The following is a 14352-nucleotide window of genomic DNA, read 5'->3' as shown; positions in this document are numbered from 1 at the left end:
TTGATTAATGTTTTAACGTGTTGATTATTGCATGTATTTGATACCCGTTTTTTCGTTTTTTTTACCATTGAAAGCAACTTCAATTGCATCCATTGCCACATAACGTTGTAAATTGTCGCTCTTTGAACTCCAGTATTTCGAATGCTTTGCTGAATAGTGTACTTGAATGAGTTGGTATTAAAATTGACGGCTAATTTCACGTGTGTATTCCAAATGGTTTCATACATTGTCATCGCATTTTCGGTTCAGCTTACAACAAGGTAACGCATGTTTTACACTAGTAACGGTTACAAAAGCTGATCGTGAGTCGGGCTGTAGCAGAAGTTATTATTGTTGAGTTACATCTACCAGATTCAATAGGTTTATAGGCTTAAATTTGAGTTACGACGATTGTTTAATGCGAATCGTATCATTTCACCGTAATTCTTTTTTTGTTCGAAATTGAAACAGTGGCTGCAATCTGATACAGTCAAACCTGTTTTTGTGCGAAATTTATTTTGTGCGACTTTTTTTATGCGATTATTTTTTTTTTGTACGACTGTTTTTGTGCGATTTTTTTTTGTGCGGCATATGAAAAAGGACGACTTTCGACAACATTTTCAGCCATTTAGTTTTTCCGATTCTTAGAATGAATTCCAACGCATTACATAAGTGTTGCGTCAAAAAATTACTATTTAAGCCAGTTTTACGTAGGAAAAGTCACGAATTGCTAGTCTACGAAGGAAAGCGGTTGAAAGGATTAGCTTGTTTAAAAAAGTTACGTTGATCAATCCGATGTTTTAAAATTGTTCTCATAGGTATTCTAAATCAGAATCAACAACTTTCGAGTTATTTTAATTGGAGAATTTTTTTATGCGGTCCCTATCCCTATTCAATAAGGCTGATACAAATTTTAAATTCTTTTTATGTCCAAGGTTATCAAAGTTAGCAGAGGGGGTGGCAAATAATAAATAACACCGAGACGAAAAAAAAAGAAATATCTTTGATCAAAGTTTGTGTGCAAGTTATGACGTTTGTAACTTGCACTCAAATAAATGTTGAAAAATAACACTTTATTATTATTATTATTTATTTCGCTTGCCTTTCGACGACACTCTCGCTGTCATCTGACTTGTTTGTTGCTAAATTAAGCATTTATGCTGTCGGAAAACCAATGAAATGAACAAAACGCATTGAACTTTTTTTTCTTCCCCTTCCAATATTCAAAATTTTTGAGGGGGAGTGACATAAAATGAAAATAAAATTTGTAACGGCCTAATGTTGTGGAAATATTGTTTTGAAGCCGCACGTGAAGTTTCAAATGATTTTTTAATGCGATTTATTTTGTGCGGTCCCTATCCCTCGCACAAAAACAGGTTTGACTGTATATGAGTTAACATTACGGAGAGGTTTGTAGTCACTGTAGAATTATGGATTTGAATAATTGTTTTGATCTTTGAAGGTTACAGGAAAACGTTATTCGATGTGTTTTTTATATACCCTGTATATTCATAGTTGAAATCAAAACCAAAGTTTCCATCTTTTGTTGGTTATTTCCTATTTGAATAAAGAACCTGCCGTTCAAAGATTTATTCATAATAATATTATTATATATTGTAGACATGATTTATTTCCCAAAAAATAGATTGTAGTGGAACACTAGTTTTTTACCTCCAAATCCTCCAGTTAATCAAAGGTTTACCAAGTCAAGACTAGTTATATATTGATCGAAGGAACAGATTACTGTTTTTTTTTAATAAATAAAAAGATTGCTATATAATCTTAAGGTCTCTGTTTTTATTGCCAATAAATTATTATTCTGCAGTTGTTTAATAATAGCAACGTACAACTTGTGGCTTTTATACTGTCACACACACAAATAAAGTGTTTGAGAACACATGTTTGAGCAATCGAACATTTCATAATCATTTCAGAGAACTTCTAATGGTTTGAACATATTTTAGTAATTTATTGATGTTCAACATTAATAAATTGTAATATACCTACCGGTGAAACATACCTTTGTTATACGACCACATGGCCCTAAATAGCTGTACATACAGTCATGGAGAAAAAAATAAATACACTTGCAGTGTTGGATGATTTTTCTTATTTGCGCAGTGATTTCAATTGTTGTATGGTGTTATGTTACGTCATTAAGATCTGCAGACACTCTTTTTGAAAGAAGAACGGAGAAATGACTGGAGAAATTTTTTTGTCAGTGATTCCGAAATCTTTTTGCGTGAGTTAGTGTTTTGAAAGTGGCGACAAAAATAAATACACTATTGAAATATATATACAAAACAATCCAAATTAGCTTTATTTCTCTACATATTGTTAGCAAAGTGATTTTTTACGTTACAAAACTCACTTTCAAAAGTTTGTGGCTTGTCCTTTGTTTTGTAAAGCCATATTCAATCTTCGTTGTATGTTTACCACCAGGTTTTCACGAGTAGAAGCTGGACTAGCATTTCACGCTGCCTGTCCGACGTTCCATAAATCTGTTTTATTCTTTGGATGATGCTTTGCAACCTAGACTTTCCCAATCTTCCATAGAATTTCTAAAGGATTTAAATTAGGAGTCTGCGCTGGTCAAACTAATAATTTTATATTTTCGTTTAAAAATCATCTTCGTGTTTTCAATAGTGTATGTTTAGGATCGTTATACTGCATAGAGATCCAGCAAAGTGGCATGTTTTCTTCGGCATATGGAAGCAAAATCGAGCACCTAGGTACACAGGAAACTTTATTCTACTTCAAAAGTGACACATTTACGCAAGAACTGAATTTTCTAAAAAGTTTTTAGACTAGGGTGTAACTAAATGGCACATCGTGTTTTGGTTGGATGAGTCGAAATTTACCTTTTTGTTTCAAACGGTCAGCAGCTGGTGAGAAGACCAATGAATACTGCCTTCAACGCACAATTAACCACGAAAGTAGTAAAATTTGGAAGTGACCACAAAACGGTGTAATACTGTTTTCTGATGCTGGTATGGAACCCATTGATTTTATAACATAGACTATGAATACTAACGACTGTGTAGATATTTTACGTAGCGCAATGCTTTCGTATGACAAAGAAAACATGCTTCTTCGTTGGAGAGTAACGATCCTAAGCATACAGCATTGAAAACACGAAGATGATTTTTAAACGAAAATATAAAATTATTAGTTTGACCAGCGCAGACTTTTAGTTTAAATCCTTTAGAAATTCTATGGAAGATTGGGAAAGTCTAGGTTGCAAAGCATCATCCAAAGAATAAAACAGACTTATGGAACGTCGGACAGGCAGCGTGAAATGCTAGTTCAGCTTCTACTCGTGAAAACCTGGTGGAAAACATACCCGGAAGATTGAATATGGCTTTACAAAACAAAGGACAAGCCACAAAATTTTGAAAGTGAGTTTTGTAACGTTGAAGGTCATTTTGCTAACGATATGTAGAGAAATAAAGCTAATTTGGATTGTTTTGTATATATATTTCAATAGTGTATTTATTTTTGTCGCCACTTTAAAAACACTAACTCACGCAAAAAAATTTCGGAATCACCGACAAAGAAATTTCTCCAGTCATTTCTCCGTGCCTCTTTTAAAAAGAGTGTCTGCGGATCATAATGATGTATTATAACATCATACAACAATTAAAATCACTGCGCAAATACGAAAAATTATCCAACACTGCAAGTGTATTTATTATTTTCTCCATGACTGTATATCGTAAACTTGTAAATAAACATAATGTACTCATCATTCATAATAAATGAGAAATTTTTAATTCAGTGCTTATTTCTCAAAATTAAAATCACTGAGACTGATACCCTCTCTCAATATCTTTAGAGTTTATGTAATTATGTATAGTTTTTCAAAAGATATGCTTAATCAATCTTTTAACTAAAATTATATTAACATGTTGACGTGTTGTTAAATTGACAAAAACAAAGTTTAATTATTGTGAGTTTTATTATATATCCACGAGAAACAGAGATTCATTTTACATAACCGAAATCACAGTTCACGCAACGTCTTGAAGTACGAAGCAATAATAATAATTTTATCGAAATCGGTTAAAATGTCTCTGGTTAAAATGAGTTACAATATTATTATAACATAATATTATTATAACAAAAAAACTGCCGATTACAGTATTATTCAATGGTAAACGAGATCATGCGAGATTTATACTGCCGTTCCACGCATAACTGTCCCATGTTCCAAAACGGACAGCTGAGAAAAATGCGATTAAAGGTTTAAAAAGTATTTGCCATCTGAGGCAAAATGGCATATCAAAAAACAATTTTGTGGTTGAAATTGCCTTAAGACCAACTAATCCAATGAAAATAATCAAATACTTCATTGGAGGATTTAACTGACGGTCGTTTACAGAAAAAAATGTTCAGTGGAACTCTTATGCCTAGAATTATAGGATAAATTGGCAAATTCCACGCATAACAGTTCCACTATGTATTTCGCATCGTACCACCAACTCGTGCAAACGACGTTTTAGTTTGTTTGTTTTGTTTAAGTCGTATATTGTGTGCGTCGACTTGTTTCATTTGCCGGAATTTTCGCTCAGAACCGAAAACGAATGCGTTGGCCATATTGCAAGTATACAGAAGTAATGACAGTGATGATGAAATTAAAGCCTGTATTACACTCTTTGACCAATGGTCAAATATTTGACCTTTTGACATAATGGTCAAATTTATTTGACATCATGATTGTTGCTCGCCCGTGTTTGCCATCATGCTTGGTTTCGCTCTTTTGCTCTTTGAATACTCATTAGGCTATATTTTGTCAAGAAGCCAGAATTCGAACTAGTTATATATAAAGCACTTGAGCATGAGCATGAGCATGAGCATGATTGACCGCCCGCGGTTGCTACTCCGTTATTGCCAGATCAGCTGGAATTACACAGAGAACCAACAGATGATGCTTGGGATCAACATGCATCCTCAATGTGTAAAAACTGGTGACCTTAATCTTTATATGAGGCAATACCAGCGCCGGCCCCATCCGAATGCAGGTCAAAGAAGGAGTGTGTATAGGAATGTGTTGACGTGATACTCGCTTTATTGGGACGAGAACACCTCTGCACTTCCACGAGAAATCACTGGGATGTTGGAGAAAAGGGCAGGGTTTGCAGCAGGTTTCGTTTTGGTAAACGATGCGCTTAGCTCGGTGTGCGGGTTTATCATAACAAATATCGCGCCTACGAGTTCATTATATTCACGGCGAAAATCATAACGTGATCCGAAATCATTTTGTTTAATGATGTAATACTGCAAAAAAGCACACGCTAGAATACCGGACCTATAACTAAATTTGAGCATATTCAAATCCCCGGGTACTTCCTTATGAAGTCGAAGCGTAGCTCCCATTGATTTATTTTAAACAACTGTTACGAAAGCTACGAAGATTGTATTGATATTTAACGCTTCGCCACTCATATCGCTTTCTCGTAAAGTGACCTGACACCGAAACCTATGACGCCTTGATAATCTTTCTGTAGGAAATGCGATGGTGTCAACGCGGAGTCTCCAAATATTATGTCACCGGGACATTTGATTCTATGCCTAGCAGATCTACTAACGATGTTTCCCGTATACTGGTTGTATGTTGTTAAAAGACTATCTGATTTGAGACCGATTTAAACTAAATATAAAATGCTATGGGAGCCAGGCACTATGTGCGGTATAACCCAGTGTAATGCAACATATTATACCACACGACGCGTATTCGATTTAACCCACACATTAACAATAACCACCCATAAAAGAGTCTGCGGTTTGCTTGACAGAAATACAAAAGTTATTATACTTTAAAAAATGGAACCGAGTTAAACCAACAAATAATGTTGGAGCCGCGCACGAATGTATGGTTTGCCAAGTGAATTTCAAAAGTGTGTAAAACTCAACGATTTGAAACCGATTTAAACCAACAGTAAAGGTACTGTTGGGTCCACGTACACGAGTGCGTGGTTTGTATTATAAATTATACAATTCCTATATATCGCCTTAGCAAGTCTATTTATAGATGAGTAACCTAATACACCTATTGAATATAAAAACTGGCAGAGTTCCATGCGTTCAAAGCATAAAATTTGAAGAAAATGCAAATATGCATATTAAACAAAGTACAAACAGAATTTACTTACAAAAGGCCAAACCAATCAAAATCTGCATATAATAGACATGAACTCGTGCTATGTCTACTTCCAAGATTTAAACAATATCAATTGAAAAATGTTAATATATTACAATATTTGCCCAATTCCATAATTTTTCAAGTTTATTTTTCAAAAGCTAGGAAAATCATAAAATGAAATGAAAACAAAATGCCCGAAACCTGACAGAAATCTCTACACGCACTTGTGTAGTTTGCGTATTGCAGACGTAACCACAGTCCACACATCCAGTAAGCGGTTGCTGTTTGCAACAACACATGTGAAAAGTTCTCAATCTCGCGCACTTGAACACAGTAAAATGCATAGGAATGTCTAGAGCAAATGCTCAATAGAACACTGTCAGCTGGTATTTTTTATAAAAGAAACATATAAACCTATGCAATACCCCACACACGAATCCCGCCACAGTATTAGTGGTGCTGCACACGTGACCATGGCAACAAGTTTCTAAATTCCTATTAGAAATAATGAAATCAGTCATTTAAACGAAGCTTTCATCGACGGAAAGCTCAGGTTATAAATTTACGTCCATGAAGGTCACGAAGCCCTCAAATTGTACTTGTTATGTTACATAATTTTGAATTGAATTGAAAATAGACTGGACTGGACTGAATTTGTAGGCCTCTCCACGGATTATGTTTTTGAATCCGAACACAAGTAGGTATATATGATTCACATTACGGTGCAACATAAGCAGATTCCATCACTTGACTACCGATAAAGCAGCAGAAGTAAAAACTGCATTAAGTGTGCGTGACTGATTTATCAGAAAGCTCTATGCTTGCGCTCTCGCAAGTATACGACAGCATGTAATACATTTAATGCGAAAAAGAGCAGAGATACTTAGCTTGTGTTGTCTCTTTCGCGTTTCCTTCTTCCTCTCGCTAGCAACGTCGTTCGTGTCAAACCATAATAAAGCGCTCTTCGCATGCTTTTACTACGAACGGAATTGTGTTATCCTGCTCACACTGACACTTTAGACACAATTAGTATGAACATTTTCAATATGCGTTTTTATTGATTTTTCACTAAAAGATGCACTTTAACTTACTTGCTTTTATCACTTACGTATACAACACGCACAAATTTACTTTTTATAAGAACTTGTATGGTTTATGCTTTAATAATACCACTAAATAAATGAAAATAAACGTAGAGCAAGAATGAACTGCGTGCTTGTTGTGGGCAGTGCAGCCAGCTCATTTTCTTGAACTAGTTATATCGCTTGTAGAGATACTCTATCTCTACAATTTGTCCAAACATTGTATTGATGAAATTGCCATAGGAACAGCGTAAAAGTCAGGCCAAACTTGTAAAACCGGAAGAGCTGCTCTTTTGGTACCTACGAAAATAAAACAACTCTGACTATAGAACTATAGCAATTTTACCATTACAATGTTTAGATAAATTGTAAAGATAGAGTGTCTCTACAAGCGCTTCGTCTATGACTTGTTCGAATTCTGCCTCCTTGACAAAATATAGCCTAATGAGCATTCAAAGAGCAAAAGAGCGGAACTAAGCATGTTTGCCACATTAAAAAATTGGAGAATGACAAACAACTATCTTTGACGAAATTTTTATCTGTCAAAAAGGGACAAATATTTGACGCTTGGTCAAAGAGTGCAATACAGCCTTAAAGGATTAGATCTCATCAGCGCATCAGATTCTGTGGATGTAAAAAACCTGATCAATGGCAACTTATCAAGAAACAAAAAAAAAGTTCGCTGATAACAATTTTACACTGTACCAAAACCTTGTGTTTCAAAAGTCTCCAAGATTACCACAGAACGTAAGCACGCATTGCTGTCGATGCTTCAAACAGTTGTTCCAGCAAATAAATTGAGTTTCTACGAAAGTTTGCCTACAAAGAAATAAAGTACCTACGACAATAGAAGCAGTTGTTTTTGTTTCTTGGGCTTTCGATGTGTTTTGTTAAATTTTTCTGGGTTTTTATGGTTGAATTTCCATAAAATGTGTAGTTTGTTCGTAAGATAGCTATTGTTTTTAAAAATAATGCCCCTCCATTTAAGAAAGAAGACCTCCCTCCTCCGCTCCGCCATCTATAGAAGTTCCTAACGTCTAGTTTTTAGTATTTATGAACCCGACGTTTCGAAATAATAATAGGGTATCGAACGTCTTCGTCAGTGGTCGTCATCGCCCCCCTTTTGCATAAGATTGCTGCAGAAAAACTGCCGAAGAAAACCACTGACGAAGACGTTCGATACCCTATATAATTAACTAATTGTGGAGATTACTCTAGCGGGACAGTTATGCGTGGAAACTCAACAATGGAACAAACAGACTTGGTATTTTTTGAAACATTTTTAGAACAAAAAATTGTTGTTGAAGTATTTTTCTGGAAATTTACGCCAAAAAACAACGTTTGGTGATGAAAAGTAAAAATGACCAAAATGTAACATGGGACAATCATGCGTGGAGCGGCAGTATAGGACTCATGCATATCTTAAACACACGCACGCACATCTCTCTGAGCGCGACATTTTCTCTTGATTTAGGATTTATCATTCGCAGGGATTTAAAGCTATGTGTTAAGAAAAGATAAATAATTTGTAACTAACTTAATAAGTAACTGCTAACTTATTGACAATAAGGAGAGCTTATCCTAACAATTAAAGATTGCAACGATTTTTGTCGATAATTGGTAATCATTTTATTTGGCATAGTTTCTAATGCTTCGAAAATCTCACAAACATGTCATCGAAGGATCGAAAATAATAATGTTTAGCTTAACTTCACAGGGTGGCAACGTGAAAGTGATACTCTTTATTTATGTCATACAACTCAAACGAGTTTTTATTTCTCCTCGAAGTCGATTTCAGTAAAATTTATAAGTAGAAAAAATACAATATACTTAGTTGAGTTCAAATCTTTTGTGTTTGATCGTTATCAGATCCGTAGTCGGTTTTCGAAGTCATTGCAAGCCGCACGCACAACTTCGTTCGGTATTTCGTCTCAAATCTTCACCAAACGTTTTATGAGTGTGTCCAAACTCAGATGCCGAACGTCGTTCAACTTTTCTAGCACGTATCCTCAGATACTGAAGTCTAGTGGGTTCAAATCCGGTGACGATGCTGGTCTTTGGTCGATATACTTTCTCAAACCATCACAGCTGACGCATTTTTATGTCGCTCGATTGCCCTTCAATCGGCTGGGATATCACAAAGACATGCTCCACAAACACAATTATTTTGCTTGTTCCAAGTTGCCTCCAGAGTAAACAACTTTTCTTCTAAAAAAATAATGTTGTGACCAGCGTGCGTCTTCAGCAGCAAGCTAGATCTAGCAAACCCTATCGGCAATATTTTCACGAGGTAATCCGTGAATTTTCTGTTTCTTAAAAGCTGAATATCCAAGGTACTTTTTGATATCATTTTGCATGGAAGTATTCATTTAACACGCCATTTTTCTTGCCGAACGGGCTGGATATCGCTGGAAGCGTTCCTTCACTGCTTTGATAATCGCTGCAGTCCGAACACTTCGTTTTTTACCAGGTTTCTTCTTGGGAACAACCGTTCCTGTATTCTTGAAACGCTTGATGGTCCTGTAGACGAATAATCTGCTTAAATTCAGATATGGCAGCTTCCTCCTGATCTCGATGTTAATCAAGCCTTGCAGGTGCAAGATCTTTATTTGTTTTCTATTTGAACCCATTGCAATTTTCTTGAGAGTGGAACTGAAAACTGACTGTATTTATTCCGAATAAACAGTAAACACGTCACTCTTCCAAAACATGCTTAAATGTTTGTCATGCTGTGACAGAAAATACAACGAGGGGTATTCGAATTCGTGTATCACTTCTATGTTGCCACCCTGTAAATACCTGTAACTCCATCAGTTTTGATCCGACTGTGGATCAACAAGTTTTATTAGGAAGAGAAATTTATATGCTTTTGGGTAAACTTTCAACACTCGTCAAACATTTAACCAGCTTTTGAATCAAGTTCAATCGAAGGTATTGAAGGACGGCCAAAAAGTATTTATCTCAGTATTTATTTGTATTTGTATTTGTATTTGGTATAATTCATCTGACAAATAAAGTCTTAATGAATAAAATAATCTAAAGTATCACAGATCTAAGCCTATTTGCGAATCATCCAGTTGTCTCATTGAAATCAAAGTGCTCTTCCGAAGCCGTAAACGTCCGTATACTTGCTGAGATCGGTTCATTTTGACCATACATGGTCCGATGAAAGATTGGCTGCAATAACGTTGTATTCCGAAGAGTCCTGTTTGGTACACGAAAGTTAAATTTTTCAAGCAGAGTGGGGGCATCAACTTCACCGTGCAACATTTTTGCCACGAACAGCGCTTGTTGAAGTTTCCTTCGTCGTTCCAGTGTGTCGAGGTCCAGTAGCCGACATCTGTCAGAATATGGTGGCAAATTATCAGGATTTCTCCAAGGCAGATTTTTCAGTGCCAAACGGATGAACCGTTTCTGAACACTTTCAATTCTGAGACTCCACGAAACCTGATATGGTTGCCACACGATTGACGCATTTTCTAAAATTGGACGGACGCGAGCACAGTATAATGACTTCCAACAGTGGGGGTCCGAAAAATCCTTCGCAATCTTGGAAAGAAAACCTAACTGTCGCGTTGCTTTGGAAATTATCGCCGCTCGGTGAGAGTCAAAACACATTATGACATCCAGTAAAACTCCCAGATCGGACACTTCAGTAACTCTAGGAAGGATGTTCTCTCCAATAGTATAATCGAACAAAATTGGATGTGATGCGCGGTGAAACGATATGACCTGACATTTATCAACACTAATGACTAATTTGTTCCGGCGACACCAATCAGCAAACGTGGTTAATGAGTCTTGTAAAAGCCGACAATCCTCTTCTGAGCGCAATACAATGTAGAGTTTCAAGTCATCTGCATACACTAGCTTGAACCCATTTTTTAAGATCAAAGCTGCATCGTTGAAAAACAAAATGAACAGTAACGGGCCAAGGTTGCTACCTTGAGGCACACTCGATTTGTTTGAAAACGGTCTTGATACGAAACCGTCAACGTTAACGCGCAGTTCGCGCTCCGTTAAGTTAGATTTTAGCCAAGACGTGAATTGCGACGAGACACCCAGGCTAGACAGTTTGCGCAGTAGTATCTTGTGGTCAATTTTATCAAACGCCGCCTTCAAGTCCGTGTAGATTGCATCGACTTGAACTTTCTTTTCTAGGTTTAAAATGCATTCCGATGTGAAATTTACCAGATTAGTTGTTACTGATCGACCTGGCATGAAGCCATGTTGGTCGACAGATATATAGCACTTCGTCGCATTAAGAACTACTCCGCTCACGATTATCTCAAACAATTTAGAGACAGCTGAAAGATTTGTTATTCCACGGTAATTGGCCGCATTATGTCGATCTCCTCTTTTGAATACGGGTATCATGGATGATTTTTTCCAAATGCGAGGGAATTTCGCTTGTTGCAATGAGCGATTGAAAATAGCACTCAACGGTTGCGCTAGATTGGCAGCACATCGGCACACTAGAATTGCCGGTAACCCATCGGGACCAGGTACATACGACCGCTTCAACTTTTTTGTTGCAGACAAAATCATATCTGAACTCACGGTAAACACTCCCAGGTCAATTAAGTCGATAGGAACGTTACGGATAGCATCGTCAATCTCCAGTTCTGAAGCGGGATTTTTATCGAAAACAGATTCAAAATGTTTCGCGAACAATTGGCTTGAATCCAAAGCAGACGCAGAGACCTGATCGTCTAAATAAACATTTTTTGGAATAGCAGCATTTTTCCTCTTTGAATTAACAAAACGCCAGAAACCACTACGATTTGCTCTCAGTTTAAATTGTACGCGCATTACATATGATTTGTATAAAGTGGCATTTAATGAACGATATGCGTTACTGGCTGACTGAAATTTAATTTTGTTATCAGGTGTTCGTAGACGACGAAATTTACGTTGAAGGGCATTACGCACTCGTTTCAGTGACCGTAAACGAGGACTTCTCCATGCAGGTGAAATTGGCGGTTGAGTTTTTGGAACGTTACGAGAAAGCCAATCATTCAAAATGAAACAAAATTTATCAGCCATATCGTCAACATTGTTACTGTCAAAAACCGTCTCCCAGTCAACGGCAGCCAGGTACTCAGAGAATGCCACAAAGTCCATTCTGCGAAAATTCAAATGACGCTCCCCTTGTAGTTCGATCGTTTCGTTGTACAATGCATGCTGCACTGGTAAATAAATTTCGAGAGGCAGGTGATGAGCGTCTACGGGTAGCAGCGGTGCCGGGCAATCGGTTACTTCGATCTCACAGCTAGGTAAACAAAAAACAAGATCGAGAATACGATCAAGCGGGTTTGGCACCAGATTTCTTTGGCTCAAGCACAAATAGTCCATACCGTCCAACAAAGCGCTACTGGATGGCGGTAAGTTAGAACAATTACAACTAATAATGTTATCGAACGAACACCACCGCATGCGTGGTTGGTTATAATCGCCACATAAAAGAATGATATCATTCGGCGAACATTTCTCACAAAGCTCATTCATAGAGGCAACGTGGTCATTGATCACACATTCATAAATGAATGTAAATCACATTCATAAATAATTTCCGATCTTTGATTGTAGAGTAGACACTTACTTGTTCTAAATAGCGCCCATGTGTGGTTTCTACGACACGGCAAACGTGTTGCTGCGCAACAGCGATTAAAACACCGCCAAATCGGGATTTTAGGCTGTTGATAGCGCTACGATCGCAACGAAAAACATGGTATGCCGAACCGAATAGCTGTTGCGTTGTGATGCATTCGTCTAAACCAGTCTCAGTTATTATTATGACGTCAAAGCCGCTAGCAGTAGATCGGTGGTTTTCGTTCTCAGACCGCGGACGTTTTGGTAGTAGATTCTAGTATCGTTATCGCTGTGTTTTACCTGAGCCGGCATGCTGGAACGTGAAGAGAAATCAGGCATCGGACGTTCATAATGATGATAATACTTGCCTGACTTAGCAAGTTGGAAGACCCCGTTCCCATCTCCGAACACAGGACCGGGACGATGGCGATGGCGGATGTCAGCAGGGAGCGCGACTGTGACGGAGGGGTCAGGGGCTTCCATAATGCTTGATATAGGGTGTCCCGAATCCAAAACGGCAACAGATGAAAAATTTATTGTTGTGATTGTTGTTATTGCGCTTTCGGGTTGCGATAAGCAGGTTGTCGTTCCCAGTTTTTTGGTTGATCAACGAATTGTCGAAACAGCAGTCCGGCAGGCCAAGATGATGCATCCAATGCTTTACCTTCCAATTCCGGACTCAGTCCAACCTTGTAGGATACGAAAGACAAACCAGTAACATCTTTTCCTTTGGGTACTAAACGTATCACATCCATTGGTTCTGGCACACTCAAACAGCGGGATACAATTTTTTGAACATCAGCATCCGTGATGAGAGGGTTCAAACCAGACAGATACAGCCAGAACTTTTTTACGTTTTGCACAATGCTAGGCACAGATAGATCGCTCAAATCGACATTGTTCGTGCCGCAGCCAGAGGTTGCTAGCGAATCTGGTTTATCATCAATCCGTCTTCGTTTCATATTCCTTTTTGGCCATACCGGCGTATTAGTTGTTGGCCATACGGGCTGGGATGGTGTACTTGTAAGAGTGTCAATTTTATAGCTAAGCGCCTCAACAGCACTAGATAGCTGATGTACTTGTGCCTGTAGGTCAGTCATATTAGACGGCACGGATGGCTTAGGCGAGATCGATTGAATACCAGCAATGTACGAACGAATACTGCGGCCGTTCATTTTTTCTCTGCACGATGAACATATAAGAAGCAATTTTTCCTGTGTGAAGGCTTCTTTCAAGCCGCGGGAATTTATACCGCAACAGTTCTGGCTGATATGGAGAAAGGCTTCACAAAAGCCACAACGCAAGGGCTCGAGATCATTTATTTCGTGCTGGCATTCGCCGCATTGTTTTTTTTTTCATTGCGCTTTGCGGAATATTTCGCTACACACGAACAGTAGGTTGTCCAAAAAATTGACGAAGGAAGCCACCAAAAGCAGATGCGTAGATTGTTTATTCCGAACCAAACACTGGGAACCAACAAAATTATCACTTTGTTACCGAATGCAGACGCACAGTCGAGTGGTTTTGTGATGTCCCAGTTATAAAACGATTACCGAA

The 14352-nt window shown here is 37.7% G+C and overlaps 1 protein-coding gene across 1 annotated transcript in view; it reads left to right on the top strand.

The window, feature by feature from the left end:
- Positions 1 to 14352, top strand: part of LOC129734079 (uncharacterized) — a 114453-nt gene that overhangs the window by 81761 nt on the left and 18340 nt on the right. The window lies entirely within an intron of this gene.

This window comes from Wyeomyia smithii, chromosome 1, assembly GCF_029784165.1.
Source record: "Wyeomyia smithii strain HCP4-BCI-WySm-NY-G18 chromosome 1, ASM2978416v1, whole genome shotgun sequence".
Taxonomy (NCBI): Eukaryota; Metazoa; Arthropoda; class Insecta; order Diptera; family Culicidae; genus Wyeomyia; species Wyeomyia smithii.
The sequence above is the reverse complement of the archived record's forward strand: the minus strand, read 5'-3'. Positions and strand labels throughout refer to the sequence as shown.